This window comes from Stomoxys calcitrans, chromosome 5 (assembly GCF_963082655.1).
Source record: "Stomoxys calcitrans chromosome 5, idStoCalc2.1, whole genome shotgun sequence".
In the NCBI taxonomy this organism is placed as follows: Eukaryota; Metazoa; Arthropoda; class Insecta; order Diptera; family Muscidae; genus Stomoxys; species Stomoxys calcitrans.
Window position 1 is genome coordinate 133,364,608 of NC_081556.1, and position 12,191 is coordinate 133,376,798.

The following is a 12,191-nucleotide window of genomic DNA, read 5'->3' on the forward strand; positions in this document are numbered from 1 at the left end:
AGTCCCATATTGTCCTGATTGGTCTAAATATATGTTTGGTAGGTTTTAGGGTGGGGCAGCCCCCTAGGTATCCCATCCGAAATTTGGATACCAAATTTTCATTTTTAGGGTACTATATGAGAGCGCACAAAATTTCGCTTGCATTGCAACACTGATCTCCGAGATCCGAGGTCCGCCCCCCCTTCAGATATCAAAAAATGTAGTACTCTATTTTCACCACGGGGTCATTATGCACTATCTGTGAAAATTTCAAGAAAATCGGTTCAGCCGTTCCCGAGTCTATAAGGAACACACAAACACACAAACAAACAAACCTACAAACAAACACAAATTGATTTTTATACCCTCCACCATAAGATGGGGGGTATACTAATTTCGTCATTCTGATTGTAACTACTCGAAATATTCGTCTGAGACCCCATAAAGTATATATATTCTTGATCGTTGTGAAATTTTATGTCGATCTAGCCATGTCCGTCCGTCTGTCCGTCCGTCCGTCTGTCTGTCGAAAGCACGCTAACTTCCGAAGGAGTAAAGCTAGCCGCTTGAAATTTTGCACAAATACTTCTTATTAGCGTAGGTCGGTTGGTATTGTAAATGGGCCATATCGGTCCATGTTTTGATATAGCTGCCATATAAACCGATCTTGGGTCTTGACTTCTTGAGCCTCTAGAGGGCGCAATTCTTATCCGCTTGGAATGGAATTTCGCACGACGTGTTTTGTTATGATACCCAACAACTGTGCCAAATATGGTTCAAATCGGTTCATAACCTGATATAGCTGCCATATAAACCGATCTTGGGTCTTGACTTCTTGAGCCTCTAGAGGGCAAAATTCTTATCCGATTTGAATGAATTTTTGCACGAAGTATTTCGTTATGATATCCAACAACTGTGCCAAGTATGGTTGAAATCGGTACATAACCTTATATAGCTGTCATATAAACAGATCTGGGGATTTGACTTCTTGAGCTTCTAGAGGGCGCAATTCCTATCCGATTTGGCTGAAATTTTGCATGACGTATTTTATTTTTACTTTCAACAACTGTGTCAAATAAGGTTCAAATCGGTTTATAACCTGATATAGCTGCCATATAAACCGATCTGGGATCTTGACTTCTTGACCCCTAGAGGTCGCAATTATTATCCGATATGCCTGAAATTTTGTACGACGGATCCTCTCATGACCATCAACAAACGTGTTTATTATGGTCTGAATCGGTCTATATAGCCCGATACAGATCCCATATATATCGTTCTCTCTATTTTACTTCGTGAGCCCCAATGGGCGCAATTCTTATACGAACTGGCTGAAATTTTACACAGGTCTCCAACATATAATTTAATTGTGGTCCGAACCGGACCATATCTTGATATCGTTTTAATAGCAGAGCAACTCTTTTCTTATATCCTTTTTTGCTTAAGAAGAGATGCCGGGAAAAGAACTCGACAAATGCGATTCATGGTGGAGGGTATATAAGATTCTGCCCGGCCGAACTTAGCACGCTTTTACATGTTATATAAAGGAATAAGAGCTTAAAAAATTTTGAAGCTTGTTTGCCTTCCTGAACACAATAATTTTCGCGTGTTTCCATTGGGAAGGAAAATGTCTTACTCTAATTAGAGCATTAAAAAATTTTGTAAGGAAAAAGGATGACACCCTTCTTTGATTGCTAGATGATCCGATTGTTTTTCATAGACAGTAGCTTAAAGAAGGTTGGACATGATTCAAGCCCGTCAGTGATCCTCACTCATTAACTGCTTGTATTGATTAGTATTCATTGCCAAAACCGTTTAACCTTAGTTCAAAATTCAACAAAATATTCCCCGTAATACTGCCAATTCACGGTGGCTAAAGCTAAGCTTTTGAATATGCAAAGCTATAAGGAAAATATTTGTAATAAAAAATTTCATATTTTCTCCCATACACACACTGCCATACATAATAAGAGTAGCAGTGAGATTATGAACCGGAAATTTAAATGCCCCAAAGCTATGAATAAACAACAGGGGTTGAGGAGTAGCAGACTTAGCTGCTGCTGGTCTTGTTTGAGAGAGTGAAAAATTTCGCTGATCATATAATCGCTAAGATCCAAGGATGCTAAAACGCTGGCCTCATAATCTACGAAGCTGCCATAAGTCCTCCGAAGCTTTGGGTATATTAAATTTTTATAATCCTCATTAGCTTTAAAATCACGTTTTTGAGCCTTCTATAAATGGAGGAGTAAAAGCGAAAAAAACAATCCTGGCCTTAGATGATGATTTTTGGCAAAACTAAAACTTGATAAATAACTAAGAAAAGGGAAGAGTTGGAATTTTTTCCTGCACTAGCCATATAAGCTGCCAATCATGTTGGCTTGTATTTTTCGTTTGTTTTTTTCTTTTTTAGACTGACACTCACTTCATTTCGTCTGGTTTTGGGTTTTGGGCTTTTTTTCTGTGCCTTTTGGTACTTAAAGATTTTGATCTGCACTAAGGCTTCGTCGTCTTAGGCTCCTACAACATCAATTTTGGGATTTTTTTTTTCGTTTGTTTGTTGGCTGGTTCCCCAACAAAATAAAGGCCAGACTTTGGGGAGTGGGAAATGAAAATCTGAGCAGATTGAATGTTTATCTTTGAGGAATTTTGTATCACTTCAAATGTAGACATGTAGGTTTTTGTGGAGTCCACCGTTTCAACACTAAAGCTTGTCGATAAGGAACCAAAATCCTCTCCTCTCTCTTGCCCCCTATTTATGTGAAGGTGAAGAGAGCCAATGAAATATTTTAACTTCTGTTTTGCGCCACCAGGAAAAGCATGCATTTGTTGCATACATTTGTGGTCACAAAACTGCTGACGTTGTCGAAACATTGATGGTGATGATGATGATTATGATGATATGTTTTGAGACTTTGTTTTGCCACATCGTCGTCATCTGTTTAAAGCATCTTTGTTAGTTTGGATTTTGGTAATTTCTGTTATTGGAATATTTGGCATTGTTGGCTATATGTTCTTGTGTGTTTGTAATTTTTTTTGTTCTCTGTTGTTTTTCGCCCTTAGCCATACTTGTCTGGAGGCATTCATCACAATTGCTATTCAATGTTGCCTTCAGAATTGACGTTTAGTTGTCTCATAATAACATTAAACAACAGGTAGTCCTTTGGTCCTCAAAAATTATTATTTTACGAAACTTGATTTGTTATCATGATACATATCATGTTTTTTATATATCGTCACTTTGTTGGTTTGGCTCATTTTGACATAAGGACAAAACTATGTGACTTTTAAGGGATTACCAGTTGTTGGGTTAAGAGTTTAAGCAAGTACGTAGAGTAAGGAAGACGAGAATTCTCACAATAGCTGACAACCAAAAGGTTAGCTTAACTGGAGAATACTATTGGGTTGCCCAAAAAGTAATTGCCGATTTTTCATATAGTCGGCGTTGACAAATTTTTTCACCGCTTGTGACTCTGTAATTGCATTCTTTCTTCTGTCAGTTATCAGCTGTTACTTTAAGATTGGTTTAGAAAAAAAGTGTCAACAAGTATATTTGATTAAAATTCATTCTAAGTTGTATTAAAAATGCATTTACGTTCTTTTAAAAAATCCGCAATTACTTTTTGGGCAACCCAATATATCTAAGATAAGTTGTGATTGTCATGTTCGACAAATCCATTTCTTCTCTGATTTCCCAAATGAATGCCATCTGAGTAACAACAAGTAAAAGAGTGCTAATATACCCTTCACCATGAATAGCATTTGTTGAATTCTTTTCCCGGCATATCTTCTCAGGCAAAACAAGTAAAAAGGCGTCAAGTTCGGCCGGGCCGAACTTTGGATACCCACCATCTCGGGTATATATGTAAACCACCTTTCATCACAATCCGGTGAAAATTGCATACCTTATGTCCCATATCAGTTATATCGAAATATGTTCCGATTTGGAGCAAACACTAATAAGTACAAGTCATTGTTCAACTGTGTATAACAATAAATGGGTCTTTTTAGTAGCTATATGTAAAAATAAACCGATCTGAACCATATACGACACGGATGTCGAAAAGCCTAACATAAGTCACTGTGTCAAATTTCATTACAATCGGATTATAAACGGGATTTTTATGGAGCCAAGACTTCAAATCGAGATACCGGTCTATATGGCAGCTATATCCAAATCTGGACCGATCTGGGCCAAATTGAGGAAGGACGTCGAAGAGTCTAACACAACTCACTGTCTCAAATTTCAGCGACATTGGACAATAAACACGCCTTTTATGTGCACAAAACATTAAATCGAGAGATCGGTCTATATGGCAGCTATATCCAAATCTGAACCGATCAGGGCCAAATTGAAGAAAGATTTCGATGGGCATAAGACAACTTACTGTCCCAAATTTCAGCGACATCGGATAATAAATGTGAATTTTATTGGCCTAAGAACCTAAATCTGACGAACGGTCTATATGGCAGCTATATCCAAATCTGATCCGATCTAAGCCATATTGACGAAAAATGTCGAAAGGCTTAACACAACTCACTGTCCCAAATTTCGGCGACATCGGATAATAAATGCGCCTTTTATGGGCCCAAAACCTTAATTCGAGAGATCGGTCTATATGACAGCTATATCCAAATCTGAACCGATCAGAGCCTAATTGAAGAAAGATTTCTACGGGCCTAAGACAACTCACTGACCCAAATTTCAGTGATATCGGATAATAAATGTGGATTTTATGGGCCTAAGAACCTAAATCTGAGGAACGGTTCATATGGCAGCTATATCCAAATCTGATCCGATCTAAGCCAAATTGACGAAAAATGTCGAAGGGCCTAACACAACTCACTGTCTCAAATTTCAGCGACATCGGACAATAAATGTGCCTTTTATGGCCCCAATACCTAAAACCGAGAGATCGGTCTATATGGCAGCTATATCCAAATCTGAACCGATCCGGGCCAAATTGAAGAAAGATTTCTACGGGCCTAAGACAACTCACTGTCCCAAATTTCGGCAACATCGGACATCAAATGCGCCTTTTATGGGCCCAAAACCTTAAATCGAGTGATCGGTCTATATGGCAGCTATATCCAAATCTGAACCGATCAGGGCCAAATTGAAGAAAGATTTCTACGGGCCTAAGACAACTCACTGTCCCAAATTTTGGCGACATCGGATAATAAATGCGCCTTTTATGGGCCCAAAACCTTAAATCGAGAGATCGGTCTATATGGCAGCTATATCCAAATCTGAACCGATAAGGGCCAAATTGAAGAAGGATTTCGATGGGCCTAAGACAACTCACTGTCCCAAATTTCAGCGACATCGGATAATAAATGTTGCTTTTATGGGCCTAAAAACCTAAGTCGGAGGATCGGTCTATAAGGCTATATCCGCTATATCCAAATCTGATCCGATCTAAGCCAAATTGACGAGAAATGTCGAAGGGCCTAACAACTCACTGTCTAAAATTTCAGCAAAATCAGATAGTAAATGTGGCTTTTATGGGCCTAAGACCCTAAATCGGAGGATCGGTCTATATGGCAGCTATATCCAAATCTTAACCGATCTAGGCCAAATTGACAAGGGAAGTCGAAGGGCTTGACATAACTCACTGTCCCAAATTTCATTAAAATCGGATAATAAATGAGGCTTTTATGGGCCTAAGACCCTTAATCGGCCGATCGGTCTTTATCGGGGCTATATCGAGACATAGTCCGATATAGCCCATCTTCGAACTTAACCTGCTTATGGACATAAAAAGAATCTGTGCAAAAATCTGTGCCTAATATCTCTATTTTTAACAACTGTAGCGTGATTTCAACGGACAGACGGACGGACATGTCTAGATCGTCTTAGATCTAATTGTGGTCCGGTTCGGATGTTTGAACCCAGGCGTCAAGCTCCATGGGCGGACATGCTAACCTCTGCGCTGTAAAAAAAACCAGCTAGATTGACGCTGAATGCCTGGGCTCAAATCAGAAAAAATATGTCAGCGGTGCTCCTAGTGCTGGCGAAACTTTGGTAACATTTTTGGTATGTTGAAATTTATGAACAGAATCCATGGTGGTGGGTTCCCAAGATTCGGCCCGGCTGAACTAAGTACATTTTTACTTGTTATTGATACCAATGACAGAAATGTGCAGAAGTAATAGGAATTTCTGAATCTATTCACTTTTGCTCGTCTGTTCTTGGATATAGCTATGAGTACGTCAAAAAACGAGTTGCAAATTGTACGAAAGTTATCTGACAGTATTTTGGTCTATTCCCGTACAATGGCTTTCTTCAGCGCATCCAAACTGGCATATTTGTATACCCACCACCGAAGGGTGGGGTTAGACCGTCCTATGCTTAAAAGGATTTTTTTTTGCAAATAGAGAATCAAAATCTCTGAATTTTCAATAATGCATCATCAATGCATCCAGAAAAGTCATAGTTTAGTGCGGTTTATGGGTTGGTGGCATCATTGGATTGTACTTCTTCAAAGTTGATGCGACTCGTAAGGTAACTGTGATTGGTGGGAGCTATCGTGAGATGATATCCCAATTTGTTTGCCCAAAATGCAAGAGCTTGACTTCCATGACATGTGGTTTCAACAAGACAGTGTTACATGCCACAATCCACGCGAAATAATGGACTTATTGAGAGGCAAGTTCGGTGAACATTTTATTTCACGTTCGGGACCGGTCAATTGGCCGCCGAGATCGTGCGTTTAAACGCCTTTAGACTATTTTTTGTGTGGGGGGTGTATTAAAGCTCATGTCTAATAGACAAGCCCATTTTAATTGACGCCTTGGAAGATAACATTGAAGCATTGTTTCGTGAGATACCGGTCGAAATGTTGGAAAGAGTAAGCCAAAGTCGCTCCGGTAGCCGAGTTGGGCGCCCTGGTAGCCGAGTCGGTAGCGTGCTTGGGTTACTAGTGCAGGGGTCGTGGGTTCGATTCCCGCCAAAAAGCCTTGGTTTGTCGCTACTGTGGTATCACAATGGACTTCAAATTGTCTACGTGAGTCTGTAAAGGACTGCCACTCTTACCTAACCTAACCTAACCAAAATTGGATTAAGCGTATGGACCATTTGAGGCGCTTTCACTGTCAACATTTGCATGAAATAATCTTCAAACTGAAAACGGACGTAGTATCGATTTAACTAAAAATTTAAAAAATTTTTCTGAGTTTTATGTGTTCCGTGTATTTTTAGAACATCTACTGTGTGTGCATCTCACACTGGCAGTCAGAAGGAGTTCTACTTTAGGTTCTCATTTCTTCGAGAACTTATCTGAAAAAGCGAATGCGAACATATCTTGGGTTAGTTAGGAGTAATTGCGCGTTTTAAAGCGTTGTGAATGGTTCAAGGGTAGAAACCAGACGACTTCTATCATCTTCTGTTCTCATGGTATCACAATGGGCGAAATTGTCCAAATGAATGTGAATGCTGATTGTCATCCAATTCGTCTAAAATTAGGCATTTGGATTTCTGATTCGGCTTTCAGCATCCATGTTGCTGTACTGTATTTTTTCTTTCACATATTTTTTTGAATTTCTATACCCAAACCATAATTTGTAATAAATTTTAATACTTTCGATATCAATTACAAAACGCTTTCGCTTTACTCTTTCTAGTGCCATCTTATCAGCTAAGATTTGGTGAAACTCTTTTCTTTGGGGGCAACATGGCCTAATGATCAGTCAATACCCACCAATTTGTCTTAATAAATAAATCTTGTTACAAACAGCCACAACAAAGCAAGGCAAATGTTGTCACCCATTTTAGTGGATATTGAATATGATCGCTCTTAAATTCAATAAACAATTCGTATAACGTTTAAATCGAACGATTGAATATTTGCACCGCATCAGTCGCCACACTTAGTCCGTTCGTCCGTCCGTCTGTCCACAAAGGCTGTGTGAATCGAGAGTATTATTGAACTTTATACTTTAGTTTGATTTGTTCGCTTTTACAAATAAAGCTCAATAATACCCAATTGTGTGCGATGTAGAAAAAGAAAGAATTAAATTTCGAAAGAAATTGGGTTATTTTCTTTACTGATTGATGGACAACACGGGCGCGCTTACGTACACAAACGCCTCGCCTTGCAATCAATTAAAGAAGTGAGAGGCCGATCCCCAGATTGACAACAACCACCACAAGAGCACAAACCTAGGACGGATGGATGGATGTATGGATGACTTGTTGATGGAAGAATTGATTTCAATAGAGCAGATTTAAGTGAAATTTCTTTTGACGTTGTTTTGTGGTTGTTGTTGTTGTTATTGTTATTATTGTTTTTCTACTATATTTTATTATTCCAAGTCATACAATCAGTGTGACAGACAAATAAATAATTTAAGTCATTTAGTTAAGTTAACAAATATAAATTAAGCTGATGCTCAAGTTAACAAATAACTTAGAGATTTTTTTTTATTTAAATTACACTGAAAAAAAAATACCACCAGAAATTTCTCTGGTATTTTTGCCAATATTGTGCAATAAGTTTACATTAGATTAGGTTGAAAAGGGGGAGCAGATATTAATCTGCCCCATGTCACTATAGACATACAATAAAGCCAGTAATGAGCTTGTTGTGCGCTCTAACAACCAAAAAGTCACCTCGAAGAAGAAAATTTAAATTCTTAGGAAATGCTCCAACGTCTCATCATCTTCCACCACAAGCCCTTCACATTCTATCACTTGCCGCATCGATTTTTCATACGTGATTTCGTAGTCCTATGTGTCCCGTTATGACACCAAGAGCTATACTGACCTCCTTTTTACTTCCTTTCTGTAATAACCTCGTCTTCTCACGATCTGGATTCCCCCATAGGATTTTCGCCGTCCTACCGACTGTCACTCGTTTGTCGCCCACTCCCTTAACTCGGACTGCGTCGACCCAAAAGGCTTCGGGTTACCCAAGTTTATCGACGGCACTCCTCTGGCCTTCACTGCCAAATCGTCTGCCCTTTCATTCCCCCTTACTCCGCCATGGCCCGGCACCCAAACGATGCGGATTGTGCCAGCCTCAGAGAAGGCTTTAGTCTCCTTCTTACACTCCTTGGTGACTGTAAGAGTGCAAAAAAATTTCGAACGAATCGCATGACCAATCTCAGAATTCTGGTGTTTTTAAAATTTATGGTAATGACAAGTGTTTTTGATGGGAGCAATGGCAGCTCAGACATTTCGACTCAAATATGGATAACAAATTCGTGTAACACTCCTAAATCCCTTTAATTTGAGCCCCATATTGCCATCGTCGAAAAATATGAACCGTTGCGAGGGTGTTTTGGGGCTGGGACGGCCACCGGTACTTTGCCCTGAAAATAGATATCAAATTCGTTCTTTACTCCCAAATACCCTTGATTTGAGCTCCAATTTGCCATAGTCGGATATGAAGTTCAGTTTAGGAGGTGCTTTAGGGCGTCACTCCCTAAACTGAACTTAATATCCGACTATGGCAAATTGGAGCTCAAATCAACGGTATTTGGGGGTAAAGAACGAATTTGATATCTATTTTTAGGGCAAAGTACCGGTGGCCACCCCAGCCCCAAAACATCCTCCCAACGGTTCATATTTATCGACGATGGCAATATGGGGCTCAAATTAAAGGGATTTGTCTGAGCTGTCATTGCTCCCCTCAAAAACACTTCTTATTATACAAAATTGGATATCGAATTAGTTTTCTACTCTCAAAATAACTTTCGTTTGAGTCCCATATTGTCATAGTGGGTCAATTAACCTATTTGACGTATTTTTAGGGGGGAAAGCGCCACCTAGACTTGAATGCAAATTTTAATGTCATATTCGTAATCTACTCCCAAATACCTCTCATTTGAGTTGCATATAGCCATGGTCGGGTAATATGCCCATTTGGCTCCAAAATTGGATATCGAATTAGTTTTCTGCTCTCAAATAACTTTCGTTTGAGTCCCATATAGTCATAGTAGGTTAATTAACCTGTTTGACGTATTTTTAGGAGGAAAAGCGGCACCTGGACTTGAACGCAAATTTTAATGTCATATCGTAACCTACTCTCAAATACCTTTCATTTGAGTCTCATATAGCCATGATCGGCTAATATGCCCATTTGGGGGTATTTGGGGGTGGGGCAACCTCCAATTGCTTGAATCTAATTTTTTATACCATATTTGTAATCTAAAGCCGAATACTTTTCATTTGAGTCTCATATTGGTAGGAACGTCGAATATATCTGTTTAGGGGAGTTGTGGGGCTGGGGCGGCCCGCTGGGTACTTGGAACAAAATTTTAATACGAAATTTTTTTTTTAGTCTCCAATACCTTTGATTTGATAACCATATTGTGCTGCCCATCGGTGCACTTTTGGTTTTGAATGGCGATTTTGGGGTAAGGGGGACCGCCTCCAACCGAAATCTAAAAATTATTTTCCCTATGTTTCCTTCCAGACAGACTTACACAATCTGTAAAAATTTTAGGAAAATCTGTTCAGCCGTTTTGGATTCTACGGAATAAACAAAAAAACCGAGTTCCATACAGTCATGAAGGGTCATATGACCACTTAAGGCATTTTTGGTAGGTAGGATGACCCCCTATACTTCGAACGGATTTTCTATGCCAGATTCGTAATCTTCTCCCGAATATCTTTCGTTTAAGGCCCATATTGACATGAACGTCCAATATGTCTGTTTGGGAGAATTTTGGGGTTGGAGCGGCCCGATGGGTACTTAGATCCAAATTTTACTACCATATTCTTATTCTATTTTCCAATACCTTTCATTTGATACCCATATTGTCCCGATCGGTCCATTTTTGATTTTGGGTGGTGTTTTTAGGTAAAGGGGGAAGGTCCGCCCCCCTCCGAAATCAACAAATTATAAAGCCTATTTCTCCTTCCTAACCATATGCGCAATCTATTCCCTAATACCTTTCATTTGAGTCCCATATTGTCATGATTGTCCAAAAAACCTATTTTAGGGGGTTTTGGGGCGGGCCCCCCCAGTTACTTGGACCAAATTTTTAATATGAAATTCGTACTGTACGAATTTTTGGAAGGTAGGGTGACCCTCTATACTTCGAACTGATTTTGTATGCCAGATTCGTGATATACTCGCCAATACCTTTCATTAAAGCCCATATTGTCATGAACGTCCATACTTCGAACTGATTTTGTATGCCAGATTCGTGATATACTCGCCAATACCTTTCATTAAAGCCCATATTGTCATGAACGTCCAATATGCCTGTTTTGGGGGATTTTCGGGGTAGGGGCGGCCCGATGGGTACTTAGATCAAAATTTTAATACCATATTCGTATTCTATTTTCCAATACCTTTCATTTGATACCCATATTGTCCCGATCGGTCCTCTTTTGATTTTGGGTGGTGTTTTTAGGTAAAGGGGGAAGGTCCGCCCCCTTCCGAAATTAACAAACTATAAAGCCCATTTTTCCTTTCTGACCATATTCGCAATCTACTCCCTAATACCTTTCATTTGAGTCCCATATTGTCATGATTGTCCAAAAATCTTATTTTAGGGGGTTTTGGGGCGGCCACCCCAATTACTTGGACCAAATTTTTAATACGAAATTCGCACTCTAGGAATTTTTGGGAGGTAGGTTGACCCCCTATACTTCGAACTGACTTTGTATGCCAGATTCGTAATCTTCTCCCCAATACCTTTCATTAAAACCCATATTGACATGAACGTCCAATATGTCTGTTTGGGAGAATTTTGGGGTTGGAGCGGCCCGATGAGTACTTAGATCCGAATTTTACTACCATATTCTTATTCTATTTTCCAATACCTTTCATTTGATACCCATATTGTCCCGATCGGTCCATTTTTGATTTTGGGTGGTGTTTTTAGGTAAAGGGGGAAGGTCCGCCCCCCTCCGAAATCAACAAATTATAAAGCCTATTTCTCCTTCCTAACCATATGCGCAATCTATTCCCTAATACCTTTCATTTGAGTCCCATATTGTCATGATTGTCCAAATAACCTATTTTAGGGGGTTTTGGGGCGGGCCCCCCAGTTACTTGGACCAAATTTTTAATATGAAATTCGCACTCTAGGAATTTTTGGGAGGTAGGGTGACCCGCTATACTTCGAACTGATTTTGTACGCCAGATTCGTAATCTACTCCCTAATACCTTTCATTAAAGCCCATATTGTCACGAACGTCCAATATGTCTGTTTTGGGGGATTTTCGGGGTAGGGGGGCCCGATGGGTACTTAGATCTAAA

At 39.5% G+C, this 12,191-nt stretch overlaps 1 protein-coding gene across 1 annotated transcript in view; it reads left to right on the forward strand.

Moving 5' to 3' along the window:
* LOC106084878 (uncharacterized) overlaps nucleotides 1-12,191 on the forward strand; it is a 394,885-nt gene that overhangs the window by 246,721 nt on the left and 135,973 nt on the right. The gene's annotated exons all lie outside the window — the stretch shown is intronic.